This window comes from Engystomops pustulosus, chromosome 2 (assembly GCF_040894005.1).
Source record: "Engystomops pustulosus chromosome 2, aEngPut4.maternal, whole genome shotgun sequence".
NCBI classification, from domain to species: Eukaryota; Metazoa; Chordata; class Amphibia; order Anura; family Leptodactylidae; genus Engystomops; species Engystomops pustulosus.
This window is the reverse complement of record NC_092412.1, coordinates 238,059,779-238,073,956: the sequence shown is the minus strand read 5'-3', so window position 1 is coordinate 238,073,956 and position 14,178 is coordinate 238,059,779.

Here is a 14,178-nt window from a genome sequence, read left to right as displayed (position 1 = left end):
GCACGGAGGTGTGGGAAGAGTCTCTTGAGGCTTAAGTCATTGGACTCCCTGGACCACCACGGGGAATGATGGTACTAGCCACAACCCGGGAGCGGATTCTAAGTGGACCCCTGGTCTTCGCCAGAAGACCTCTGGATGGCAGGACCTGTGGATGGCAGGACTTCTGGATGGCAGGACTTCTGGATGGCCACCGGGATACAGGACCGCCACAGGAACTCAGGACTGCTACAGGAACACAGAACCACCACAGTAACACAGGAACGCCACAGGAACACAGGAACGCCACAGGAACACAGGAACGCCACATGAACACAGGAATACTACAGGAACTCGGGAAACACGGAGACATCTGGAAACGCTCAGGAGGCTTTCACTTCAGTGGAAGGACTTGAAGAGCCGACAACGAGCCGACAGGCTATATAGGAGTCCAGAAATGCCAGCCAAATCAGGAGGACGCTGGCCCTTTAAATCTTGAAAGAGCTGGCGCGCGCGCACCCTAGCAGCAGGAGCGCGAACCCTATCTAGGAAGCAGACCTGTGGCCCGGACGGGACCGCGACAGAGCCATCAGGAGTCGGGAGAGGGGAACCGACCTGGGGGAGAGGGGAACACACATGCAGACACGGGTGCACCCGCGATCCATGCCGAGGATTGCGGGTGTAACCGTGACTCTACCCCCCTTTTTAGGGCCCCTCTTCTTTTCTTCTTCAGCCTCCTCTTCTTAATTCCTCTGCTTCCTCCAATTCTTCTTGGTGATGAGACACCTGAGGCACTTGGACCTGGAATGGAACAAGCCGAGGACATCTTGAGGACGTCTAGAACGTCTTTTGGGCGGAGGCTGGAGTGGCTCTTAAGAAAACCGCTGGCAGGGAAGGGAAGCTGCAGAGGCTGGGGCGCCGCTGGGGCAGCACTGGGAAGCTGCAGACCTGCTAGAGCAGCACTGGGAAGCTGCGGAGGTTGGGGTGCCGCTTGAGCAGCACTAAAAGCTGCGGCACCGCTGGAGCAGCACTGGGAAGCTTCGGAGCCGCTGGAGCAGCACTGGGAAGCTGTAGAGCCACTGGAGCAGTACTGGGAAGCTGCAGAGCCCCTGGAGCAGCACTGGGAAGCAACAGAGCCGCTGGAGCAGGACTGGGAAGCTGCAGAGGCTGAGGAACCGCTGGAGCAGCACTGGGAAGCTGAGGAGCCACTGGAGCAGCACTGGGAAGCTGCGGAGGCTGGGGCGGCTCTTGGCACACCGAAGACTGGAGCGGCTTTTGGCACACCGGAGACTGGAGTGGCTCTTGGCACACCGGAAACTGGAGCAGCTCTTGGCACACCGGAGACTGGAGTGGCTCTTGGCACACTGGAGACTGGAGCGGCACACCAGAGAGGCCTCTGGGAAGGCCGGAGGAGACTCTGGAGCGGCCTCTGGGAAGGCCGGAGGAGACTCTGGAACGGCCTGTGGGAAGGCCGAAGGAGAATCTGGAGCAGCCTCTGGGAAGGCCGGAGGAGACTCTAGAGCGGCCTCTGGGAAGGTCAGAGGACACTCTGGAGCGGCCTCTGGGAAGGCTGGAGGAGACTCTGGATCGGCCTCTAGGAAGGCCGGAGGAGACTCTGGGAACACCGGGGACAAGCAGGGCAGGCTTGAGGTTGTTCGAACCTGGGCCGGATTTTTGCCAGAAACGTGGTATAGGTAGCCATGTCCGGATCACCACTATCCCAAAATGAAATAGCCCAGGCTAGGTCCTCTCCAGAGAGCAGAGAAAAAACAAACGCCAGCTTAGAGCGCTCGGTGGTGAACTGGGATGACATCAGTTTAATGTGCAGCGAGCACTGGGAAACAAAGCTCCTGCAAAAATTGGGGTTGCCATCAAATTTGTTAGGTATAAAAAAGTGAAACAACAGGAGGAGTCGCGGGAGCCTGCTGCTGGGAGGCAATCATCCGTCGAAGAGTGGCAGCGAGTTTGTCCAGGAGTTCGTTTTGGACAGCAATCTCTTGAGACTGCTGGGTGATAGTGCTTGGAAGGTCAGCCAGTAGCTGGAGAGTGTCCTTGGAACTGTCCATGGCTTTAGCAGAATTCATGACCTTGGCGGAGTCAATGGCCGGATCTTACTGTCACGCACTGAGGTGTGGGAAGAGTCTCTTGAGGCTAAAGTCAGTGGACTCCCTGGACCACTGCGGGGAATGATGGTACTAGCCACAACCCGTGAGCGGATTCTAAGTGGACCCCTGGTCTTCGCCAGACCCCGCCGCAAAGCGGGATGGTCTTGCTGCAGTGGGGAGCCACATGCTCGCACCACGGGTGTGACTAGGCCCGCGGTGGCAGCCAAGGTGTGGCACATGGTAGGCAGGACCTCGGGTAGGCAGGACCTCTGGATGGCCGGACCTCTGGATGGCAGGACTTCTGGATGGCCACCGGGATACAGGACTGCCACAGGAGCACAGGACCACCACAAGAACACAGGACCACCACAGGAACACAGGAACGCCACAGGAACACAGGACCACCAAAGGAACACAGGACCGCCACAGGAACACAGGACCGCCACAGGAACACAGGACCGCCACAGGAACACAGGACCGCCACAGGAACACAGGACTGCCACAGGAACACAGGACCACCACAGGAACACAGGGATTCCTCTCCCGTAGAGTATGAGCTTATGTATAGGACCTTTCTGCTGTATATTGTAAACTCATACATGCAGGGAGCTCTCTCCTGTAGAGTGTAAGCTCTTATGAACAGAACTCATTTTCACTCACTCTTGTATATCCTCTTATGGGCAGGGACCACTGTCATATAGAATGTAAGCTCTTGGGGGCAGTGTACACACAACAATCTTGTAGTCCTTTCTCCCTGTACTTTAGTTTGAAGGGCCTTTCCACTGTACATTTACAGCTCCTATCGGTAGGGTCCTCTCTCCAGTAGAGTGTAAGCTCCTAGGGGAGATCCTCTCACAAGAAGAGTGAAACATTTATTGGCAGGTGCTCGCTCCAGTAGAGTGTAAGCTCTTAGGGAGATCCTCTAAGAGGAAACATTTATTGGCAGGTAGTCTCTCCAGAACAGTGTAGGCTCTTGTAGACTTAGTCTATTCTCCTTTATCATAGGTTAGGAACAGAAAAAAAGGGGGAAGACTCCAAAAGTTCTAAAACAATGGGGCAGATTTACTTACCCGGTCCATTCACGATCCAGCGGCGCGTTCTGTGCGGAGGATTCGGGTCTTCCGGCGATTCACTAAAGTAGTTCCTCTGACGTCCACCAGGTGTCGCTGCTGCACTGAAGTTCAAAGGAATGCACTGAAGTTCACCAAGCCGGGCCGGGTGCAGGTAAGCGCGTGTCCAGCGACATCGCGTGCATGCCGGCGCCGATGCGCCACAATCCGATCGAGTGCGCCAAAAACCCAGGGCAATTCAGGGAAAATCAGCGCAAAACGGAAAAATTCGGGTAAATCGCAGTAAAAACTCGATTTGGATCCTTAGTAAATGACCCCCAATATGTTACCCCTGTACTAGTGGTAGCACCTAGTCCGCTGCCCCAAAAGACATATTCTTAGTCTATTCTCCTGTAGAGTGTAAGCTCTTATGGGCAGCGTCCTCCGTCCTGTAAAGTGGGCAGTGTCCTTTCTCCTGTAGAGTGTAAGCTCCTATGGCCAGATTCTCCCTTTACTAGAATAAAGCATTTCTTAGCAGGTGCTGTTTCTTGTAAAGTGTCAGCTCTTATGGACAGGGTCCCTTCTCCTTTACATTGAAGCAGGTCCTGTAGAATGTAAGCTCTTTTGGACAGAGATTTCTATTCTTTAGTTTCCCTATATACGGTATTAATTTGTCTGGATTACTTTTTGAAAAGCCCGTAGGCACATAGCCGTTGGGCTAGTGACTGCATGCAGCCCTGGGGTCAATAAAAGTTCAGTGGCCTGTCCCCTTGCAATAAGGGGTTAAGTTGTTAAGCTGTTGGCTACGTGACTAGGGGCTGGAATATTCATAGCCACACCTGGTGGGCTGGGACTTAGGTTTTATAAGGGGGCTGGTGTTTCCGCTCACCCTCTTTCCTTGAAGAACTTTTCATCGTTGAAGAAGTGTTCCTGGGGAGACCATGGCATCCGATGACGCAATCCGGCAGCGCCTGCGGGATGAAGGGTCCGCCTGGCTGGCCTCTTTGTTGGCAGAGGCTCAGGCTGGAGCGTCGGCGTCGCCTCCCGCTCCAGATGTTCGTCGATCCGGTAGGATTTCGCGGCCGCCGCAGCGCCTGTCTCCATCGGCGCAGGCGGCCGCGTGCGACACTTTAGCAGGGCTCCCTGCTACTGCTAGGCCCCGTTCACCAGTTTCTGCTTCCGGCACAGTCGGCTGCCTTTAGTGAGCGCTGCCACCGGGAGACAGGGAGTTAAAACCCCTGCTTCCCGCGTGGTGGCATCGGGTCGCGTAGCAACCAGCACCGCGACCAGCGCCAGGGTGTCCCGTACCCCCGTTCCCCTGCAGAGTGCGGCCCTAGTTGACAGGCCAGGCATGGGGGCAGCTGGCTTACATCTGCCCACCCAGACCCCTGCCTCGGCCACTAATCCCCTGCCATGCCTTACGGGTAGAGATTATGTTAATCCATTTCCTTCCTCCTCCATAGGGGTTGCTGATATTGAGGACGCCGCTTCTGATGAGGATTTGCTGCAGAATGATTTGCCACCGCTTGACCCCCATACCTTGGTGGTCCCTCCCCCTCTGGTGGCTCCTATGATGGCTGGGAATTTGGGACCAGGTTACATGCTTGCCCAGGGTCCGCCGCGGGCTCCGTCCGTTACATCCAGGGCTGGTTCGGGTCACAGTCGGCGCTCCGTCTCCTCCGGGCGCCGGGCGGTCTCCCGCTCACGGTCCGAGAAAAGAAGACGTCGGCGTTCCCGGGCTAGCGGATCATCGTCCAGGTCCGGGTCCCCCCGCTCGTCTCGCCGCGCCTCTTCTGATTCCTCCAGATCTCCATCGCCAAAACGCCGTCATGGTGGCAGCAGGTCTCGGCACGGCTCAACTAGCTCCCGCCGATCACGAAGGGATGTGGCTCAGACAGCTTCAGCGGCAGCGACAACAGGTGCACCAGGGTCGTCAGCAGTGATGCCTCCATCGTCCACTGCGGTTGGTGAGTCCGCCTGCTTGCAGGCCTGGGGTGGGTCGGGTTCTGACTCTGCTATTCTGTCGTCCATTAGATCAATTTTAGGGTCAGCTGGGGGTACGACTCCTGTCGCCCCCCAGTTGAACGTTCAAGAAAAACCTACGGCGGAAGCCTCAACATCTACGTTCACCCCTGTGGTACCTGATTTTAGGGATACCTATTTCTGTGGGGTTTCCCCCCTCGGCTCTCGTCTGTCTGAGGACACTAAGGATAAGATTTATCGCAATGATTACATTGATATATGGTCCTTGGTGTCCGTGGATTCGGTGACGGTCGACAAGGAGCGCCGTTTCGAACGTGGTGTGGAGGTTGCTAAGACTTTTAATAATTGGATTCAGGCGTTTGCTGTGCTTGGTTGTGTAATCACTCAGAAAACGCCTGAAAAAGCCTCCCAGCTTTTTGTTTATTTGGATACTATTTTTAACACGTTTCGGTCCCACGGGGGTTCCGCGTGGTGGCAGTATGATGAGGAGTTTCGGAGGCGGCTGGCTCAGAGGCCCGAGGTCCGATGGGACTCAAAAGCCACGGATGTGTGGCTTCGCCTGATGACCAACACGAAGCCCTTTCAGCCGGCCGCCTCCTCCTTCTCTTTGCCTTCCACCCCAGCGGGATCCCTTGGGCCGGGGGCGGCTCGCAGGTCAGGGACATGCTGGATGTTCAATGACGGCCACTGCCGTTTCTATGGCTCGTGCAAGTTCAGGCACGAGTGCTCCAACTGCGGCGGAACTCACGCTGCCATCCGCTGTTCTCGACCGGCATCCGCGCGCCCGCGAGCTCAGGGTGTTAGTAGAACGGAGGACACCGGTTTGCATCAAAAAGATGTTGCCTTGGTTAGAAATGTACCCCAAGAGAGCGGAAGCCGCGCTACTTAGGACGGGTTTTACTTTTGGTTTCTTTATACCGTTCTCCCCTAGCAACTTCTCTGTTTTTTCAAAAAATCTTAAGTCTGCTTTTGAGTTCCCGAAAATTATACGTGCAAAGATTGACAAGGAAGTTGAGTTGGGGAGAATGGCCGGTCCTTATTCGTTGTTGCCCTTCCATAATTTGCGGGTTTCCCCACTCGGGGTGGTACCCAAAAAGGAGCCGGGAAAATTCAGACTTATCCATCATCTATCGCATCCCCAAGGGGCCTCGGTAAACGATGGTATCGGGAAGGATTTGGCATCGGTAGCATATGTATCGTTTGATAGGGCTGTTGATCTGGTTCGCGCGGCAGGGCAAGGGGCATTGTTGGCGAAGTCTGATATAGAATCGGCGTTCAGGCTGCTGCCGGTTCATTCCGATTGTTTTCATTTATTGGGTTGCCAGCTGGACGGGAAGTTTTATTATGATATGTGCCTCCCTATGGGTTGCTCTATCTCTTGTTATTATTTTGAGGTTTTTAGCACCTTCCTGGAATGGGTGGTAAAACATGAAACTTCTTCCACGCTGGTAACTCATTATTTGGACGATTTTCTTTTTGTCGGGCCCCGTGGCTCTGGCCATTGCGCTTACCTGCTGGCTTCTTTTCGTTACCTGGCGCAGCATTTTGGGGTGCCCCTGTCCGCAGAAAAAACTGAAGGACCTTGTACGGTTTTATCCTTTTTAGGGATTGAGATTGACTCTGTCGCTATGGAGTTTCGACTGCCGTCAGATAAGTTAGCTAAGTTGCGCGTAGCATTGCAGATATACTTGGCGAGCCAAAAGGTGTCGTTGCAGCAGGTCCAGTCGCTGCTGGGTCTGCTGGTGTTTGCTTCCCGTGTTATGCCCATGGGTCGGGTTTTCTCACGCCGCCTCTCGTTGGCTACTGCGGGGGCTCGGGCCCCTCATCATCGGATACGCATGACGAAAGGGATTAAGTCCGATTTGCGAGTATGGGAGGTTTTTCTAGCCGATTACAACGGGCGGACCTGCTGGCGTGAGGCCGAGGTGGTTAGCCCTGATCTTCAGCTATACTCTGATGCTTCAGGGGGGTTGGGTTTCGGGGTGTTGCTGGGTTCGGCATGGTGTGCGGAACAGTGGCCCACGCATTGGAAAGACCGGGGGTGGTGTGCTAATCTAACGTTGTTGGAATTTTTTTCCCATAGTAGTGGCGGTGGAGTTGTGGGGCAACCAGCTGGCAAATAAGTCGGTGGTTTTTTGGACGGATAATATGGGCGTTGTTCACGTAGTGAATAGCCTGTCGTCCTCTTCCCTCCCTGTGTTGAGCTTGTTGCGTCGCTTTGTGTTGCGTTGCTTACAGTACAATATCTCCTTTAAGGCGCGGCACGTTCCAGGGGTTGATAATAGGGTAGCTGACGCTCTCTCACGTTTTCGTTGGCAGGTGTTCCGGTCGCTTTGCCCTTCGGCGGAGGCGGAGGGGACCCCGTGCCCAGTTTCCCTATGGTCAACCCTGGAAGCCAGCTTCTGCCGTTGATCCAGTCGTCACTGGCCCCATCTACGTGGTCCGCACATGGTAAAGCATGGCGGAAGTGGTGCGAGGTAGCGGGGGCGGGGTTTGAGGTTGATGCAGGTTCACGGCTAGAGGTCACCTTGCGTTACCTGGAAAAATTGAGGTCCCAGGGTTTGTCGGGGTTGGGGGCGCAGCGGCGGCTATCGGGCATTGCCTTTTTCTTTAAACTGCACGGTTGGGCGGACGTTACGCGTAGCTTCTTTATTCGGCAGGTTATTAAGGGGTGGAAAAAGGAGGCGGTGCGTCGAGAGTCGCGTCGACCTGTCTCTTTTTCGGTTTTGTTGCGTTTATTGCCCGCATTGGAATGCGTATGTCGGGATCATTTCGAGACACAGTTATTCCAAGCGGCTTTTGCCATCGCTTTTTTCGGGGCCCTTAGGATTTCCGAGTTGGTCCCTCCAAGTGCATCCAGGCCGGGGGGGCTCCTGTACGAGGATGTTTCGGTCTCCGCCGCGGGTTTACGGTTTCGTATACGGCGATCAAAAACTGATGTTTTTGGTCGAGGTTGTTGGGTGGCCTTGCGGCCTATGGGCGGTTTGGCTTGCCCGGTGGCGGCAGTGCAGAGGTTTTTGGGTGTAAGGGTGGGAGGATCTCAATTTCTATCGCATATGGATTGTTCCCCACTTACGCGTTTCCAATTCTCTGTGGTGTTTAAGAAGGCGCTGGTATCTGCTGGTCTTCCGCCGGGCGAGTTCGGCACGCACTCGTTCCGGATTGGCGCTGCGACTACTGCTAGCGAATTGGGCTTGTCAGATGCTGAAGTCCAGAGGATAGGGCGGTGGCGCTCCGATTGTTTCGCTGGATATATTCGTCCTGACTTACTTATTAATTGATTTCTTCCTTCTTTTTAGATTCCCGCCCGATTGTATGGATTCTGGGTCACTCCTTTATTTTCTGGGCTGAGCAGAGGGCATTGCTGCGGCCTGGTGGACGATCCCTCGGCTTCTACGATGCGGACATCCGTTGGAGGGGAATCAAGGGTCTGCGTTGGCTGCAGGCGTTACCTGAATTAGTCGATATTAGTCGTTATTCGGGAGCCCCTTCCATACTGGTTCTGCACTTGGGGGGCAATGACCTTTGCTCTGTTCGCCTGGGTGAATTGATCTCTTTGATACAGTCAGATTTGGAGAGGTTTTCTTCATTCTTTTCTAAATTTGTTTTAGTTTGGTCCGAAATCATCCCCAGGGCTATATGGGAAGGTGCGAGAGACGCAGCGGGTGTTGAGAGGAGTAGAAGATTATTAAATACTAAGGTTTCCCGTTTTGTAAGAGAGAGAGGCGGAGTGGTTGTAAGACACAGGGAGTTGGAGGGCGATAATCGGGGCCTGTTGCTGCCCGATGGGGTACACTTAACTGATATCGGGCTCGATATCTTCCTGTCCGGATTGCAGGACGGTATCGAAAGGGCATTGTCCTTGATGTGTGGGGGTCGGAGGAACATGTAGGTGAACATGTCCTCCTCCGTGGCGGTGTGGTGGTGGGGTGAGGACCTACATGCCCTCCCAGGAGGCTGGCATTTCAGGTGCCCCTTTAATTCTGATTGTTAATCCTGGAGGTTATACGGTTAAAAAGTTAAAAAAGTTGATACTCTATGAGTATATGTTAGAATTTTATATCATTTAAATAAAAGCTGTGGCCGACTCCCTGATGTCACTCCACATTATGGTTAAGCTAATTCTATGTGTGTGTGCCTTATTTAAGGGGACAAGATGTTTGGGGGGTTACGGGTATGTATTGTGCGTGCAGTCTCAATGGTAAAACATTGTAGTATATGTTACTGCTATATAAACCTACAGATTGTTTAATCCAGCAAGACTAAATAAAATACAGATTCCTCTGAATAAACTCCTATTTATTATGTTGTGGGATCATTTATCAGTTATAATAGAAACTAAATAAACAACAATATTAAAAAAGTAATAAAAGGAACTACCAGGTTAATTAATATCAAACAATAGCCAGCAGGTGGCAATAGAGGACGCTCTCACGGGTTGGAAATGCTACAGTACATGATATAAGTGTATTTTATGTCTTTTATGTATATTCCACCTGGATATAAGTGTAAGTTCACTCTGTATTAATATAAAATATTCATCTCCCTATTCCTTGTTCCCTACATTAAAGCTTTACAACACAATTCACCCCAGTACATTAAATACTGCACGGCAAACTATTCATTCATTTCCCCCTTATTATATATTTTATCCGTAAATTTGTGCATTTCTATTCAGTCCTGGTGCTCCAGCGCTAATCTCACTCATAAAATGTTTGACCGACACCAATGTTATTCAGAGGTAAAAGCTGATTTATTTTTGTCCTTTAAACCACATGTAACACAAGACCAGCCATCAATCTGCCAGTTAATTTTATTACCCTTATAATTTGCTGCAATAATTGTGGATGTGAGGTCTATAATTCACATTAGATTCATCATAATATCACAAAGTAAAAAATAAATATAAATCTATTGCATCAGCCTCAAGGTGTAAGTAAGTGGGGGGCAGGCGGGCGTGAAATTTATAGGTAGACGGATATGAGAGGGAAAGATAAATAGGAGATAGATAAATAGATAGATAATAGAAGATAGATAATAGATATAAAATACATGGACAGATAGTTAGATAGAAGATAGATAATTCTTTAGTTAGATAAATAGATAGATCTAAAGTATCTAAACCAATAAAAATATACCCATATAACTGAGCTCTGCTTAAAAACTAACTTTCTGCACTGTACAGGGGTGTAACTACAGCGGTAACAGCCATAGCAGCTGCTATGGGGCCCACAGTGTCAGGGGGCCCCAACATCTGCAGTATTGGGTGTGTATGTGTATGTGGTGTGCATATACTGTATATATGTGTTTATGCGCTATGTATATATAGTGTGTATTAACTATATGTATAGTTATGTTATATGTATATTTTTTTAAGGGAGAAGTGGGCCCCATTCAGTAGTCAGGTATGGGGCCCTGTATGTTCTAGTTACGCCCCTGGCACTGTACCTTTTCATTAATCCTTTGAAAATTTTTTGGTAAGTCGAATTGTGTTCCTGAATACCAATGATTGTTGCCACTTGATATCTAAAGGTGTTTGTAATCCAATAAATTATTTACAAAAGTGACAGTTTTTCTGCTTCTTCTGGTCATGGCCGCGGATAGTAGCTGCGTTCCGGATCGCAAAGAAACAGTTTGCAGTACTGAGGGTTCCATTACAAACGCTGAAAAAACACTCTTAGGTTACATTCAGAGGGCCGCTGCCCGCCGTGCCGGAGCACGCGAGGCACGCGGCGGCGCACGGGGAGAGCCGCTCACCCCCAACCCCTCTCCATAGAAATATATGGTGCATGGCACCATATTCTGTCGAAAGATAGGACATATCCTATCTTTCTATGGGGTATGGAGAGTTACGGTGCCACACGTGTGCTCCGCCGTACCGCTCCCGTTGCCATTGCCGTCTATGGAGGACGTATATTGGCCATATAGATGTCGCCCGTATATACGTCCCCCATACATTCATCTGAATGTAACCTTAAGCCTTGTTAACATGTTGTTTTACAGTTGCTTTTTTAAAATATAACGGGGGGGGGGGGGCTTGTCCAAAACCCATATGCGTTTACCCTGAAATGCTTGTGTTCTGGACTGAGCAACAGGGGGGGGGATTTATCATGGCTTGTACATCTGAAAACAGACACAGAGCCAGGAATTGCAACTTCTCTTCCCTCTACCCTGGTTGGGCTGTGCAGTGATCAGGCACAGGATAGGGCACAGCAGGAGGCTGGAGCCTCTGATAGATACGGCACGTGCCGGGGGGACGGGCATAACTGGAACACATTGGGGCACATTTACTAAGAAAGTCAGAAACTTCACTAAAAGTGCTCTGTCCGTGTATAATGCAGGGTGTGACCGATTCATTAAGAACGTGCGCCAGAAATCATAAATCTGTCCCTTCCCTGCACTGGCCCGACAGAGTTCACCAACTTTGTTGTGATGCACCTTTAACATAGAGCAGTGATGGCAAACCTTTTTGTGGCCGAGTGCCCAAACTGCAACCCAAAACCCCCTTATTTATTGCCAGGTGCCAACCAAAAGCAGTAACTTATTGCTCCCTGTTCCTCAACAACTTTCGATCATATTGGCCTCCAGAGGACAAGATGCAAAATTTGCATCATTTTAGCTTCTTTCCAGTGTCCCTCTGTACACAGAGAATCATGGGGCCAGCAGGAGGTCCTCCAAAGATATTCCGGCCCCGTCTACTCATTCTCCCTCTATCTACAGTCCCAAGTAACAAAGTAACAAGTAAGTATCACTTTAATATATGACTGAAAGCAGCATCTTTTAAGTTTCTTGGAATTGCAGGAAGATTCTTTGAGTCCTGTTTGGTGTGTGGGGCGATGACCCGGTGCCCAAAGAAAGGGCCCCGAGTGTCGCCTCTGGCACCCGTGCCATAGGTTCGCCACCACATACATAGGGTGTGTGACAGACTTTGCATGTTAAATCTGCCGCACAGTCCAACTGAGCCTCGAAACTGAGCCACTAATTTGTGTCGCAATGTGCCCAATGCAGCTGCACCACAAAATGGTCGCGTACGACACATTTGTAGTGCAAGAAGTTTACACTAGAAATAATGTGCAAAGTCCGATATAAAACTGGTGCAAAGCCCTTAGTAAATGTGCCCCAACGTGTGAACGGGGCCTTAGGCTGTGTTCACGAGACTAAGAACTCTGTCTTAGTCTAATTGCAGATGTGTTTCCACTGAAACTGTTGCGATCAGTAACAAGCACATGGTGCTTGTTAACGATCGCAAGTTTATCATTGGAAATACAAAACACAATTCAGAGGCTGTGTGTGAACATAGTCTTATATCAGCTGTACTCTGTCTACAATGTGAGTTCTCCCCCTAGAATCAGCAATAATTACTCATTTTTTTTGCATCATGTGTTTTGTATGGATCCCTTCTGCTTTGCTGGTACAGTGAATCACCATGGGTTAGGTGCTGGAAATTAAGGAAAGTGTCAGTGCACATTTAAAGGGTAACACCCGTGATTGGTTCCAACCTTTCTACACCCTCTTTCTATGTATCTATGTGCAGAACTTAGGTAGAACTTAGGCTTGTGCAGAGCTTCTGGTGCTGTGCTGTGGTTCTGGTGATGTATTAATATATCCAGCATGATTCCAGTGCTGTATTTATTTATGTACGCAGCTTGTTTCTGGTGCAGAATTTTTGTACAGAGCTTAGTCCTGGTACTGTTTGCATTTATAGAATTTGTTTTTTTGTGCTGTATTTATGTACACAGCTTTGTTCTGGTACTGCATTTATCTACACAGCTTAGTTTTGAAGCTTTATGTATGTAGGGAACTCAATTTTTGTGCTGTATGTATGCACACAACTTGGTTCTGATGCTGTTTTTATGTACAGACTTGGTTTTATTTTGTTAAAGTAATTAACAAAAAATAAAAAAATATTTATTCTTAAATGACAAATGACTAGGGAACAGGAAAAACATGCCTGGAAAGATAATGAAATTTCCTACACAACGCTGGTTTTAAGTGTGGGGTCCTTTTGGATAAGACTCAAAAGAGGGTTTATAAAATATTAAACTAAACTGTGATCCCAACACTTTTACATATGTAGAAATCTAGACTATTCACCTTTATTATAAGCTCAATATTGTAAATGTAAAATATCCGTTTCTCCACGATGGGAAACAACTTATGGAGTTGGATGATGACTTGAGCCTCGCACTGAAATGGTTTAAATGGATGTGAACACAGAAAACATATAAAAGTATTCAACCCGACAGCGAACCCTACAGCCAAATACAGACATCAAAGTCTATACGGAGCTGATAAACCATTGCAGCGTATTATCAGCTTAAGCTCACACATTCTAATAATAGCTAAAGCGTCACGACTGCAGCAGAAGTTTCTAAAGTGGAACAAGAAAAACTGAAAAAAAAGAGTTAATAAAAAGGTTTAGTTATGAAATGTAAGATAAAGCTGTCAGAAATGTCTATTGACGGCCTCCATCCTCCGTCTTTTGGCTTCTGCAGTCTATCGGGAGCAGGTCTGGTCATGAGCTGTCAGACGGCCGGGGACCCAGAGGAGAAGATACACGTGGCTTATTGCCGCTTCTGTCTGTTCTTGTGAAACGTGGAAACGCACAACTGGGGAGATTTATCAGGACCGGCGCTGATGTCCTCTGTGCCAGTGAAAGGATGCACCTAATTTATTAGACAGGGAATAACGCACAGCACCAGTACCAAAAACTACAATGTTTACCAGCCAGGAACAAGTGTAGATTTTCACTCTTTTTAGTCTCCACTTTCTGGCATAAAAGAAATCTGTCTTGCAGCGTGCACACATGGTGTTTGACTTGAGTTTAGAAACACAAGGCAAACCGCCGAGGCCCAATCGCAAATGCTTTTCCATAGAAACGTACCCGATAAGTAACCAGCACCCGTTGTGTTGCATTTAAACGATGCAAAACAGTGGGTGCTCATTACCGATCACATGCGTTTCTTTGGATCGGGTCAAGCACCAAAGGGGGTTTGCTTTGCGTTTCTAAAAGCGAGGCAAATGTCATGTGTGAACACAACCTCAGGCTGCAAGAGGCCACATCC